The sequence below is a fragment of the Nannospalax galili genome, unplaced genomic scaffold (assembly GCF_000622305.1).
Source record: "Nannospalax galili isolate Female #2095 unplaced genomic scaffold, S.galili_v1.0 scaffold386, whole genome shotgun sequence".
Classification (NCBI taxonomy): domain Eukaryota; kingdom Metazoa; phylum Chordata; class Mammalia; order Rodentia; family Spalacidae; genus Nannospalax; species Nannospalax galili.
In genome coordinates, this window is record NW_008356676.1 from 4,970,299 (window position 1) to 4,970,762 (window position 464).

Genomic DNA, 464 nt, shown 5'->3' on the forward strand with positions numbered 1-464 from the left:
GACTTACCCCAAGAGGCCTGAGGATAGTAGTGCAGGCTAGGAGAGTTAGCCGGTGGTGCAGGCCCAGGGAAGCAGCGAGAGGTGAGGGCGGGGCCAGGACCAGAAGTGGTGCTCCTGGAGCCCAAGAAAGGGACTGAGTTGCTCTGGGTGAGAAGGGTCAGGAAGCAGTATTGGTTCCCCAGGTGTCTGAGGCCCCAAGACTAGGAATGGCACAGGGCCCAAATTAGGTGTATAGATAGGCGAGGCGGGGGGATGGAAGGGTGAATGTGGCTTAGGGAGTACTGGCACAGAGAGCTGCGCTATCGACTTACCCCATGAGGCCTGAGGATAGTAGTGCAGGCTAGGAGAGTTAGCCGGTGGTGCAGGCCCAGGGAAGCAGCGAGAGGTGAGGGCGGGGCCAGGACCAGAAGTGGTGCTCCTGAAGCCCAAGAAAGGGACTGGGTTGCTCTGGGTGAGAAGGGTCA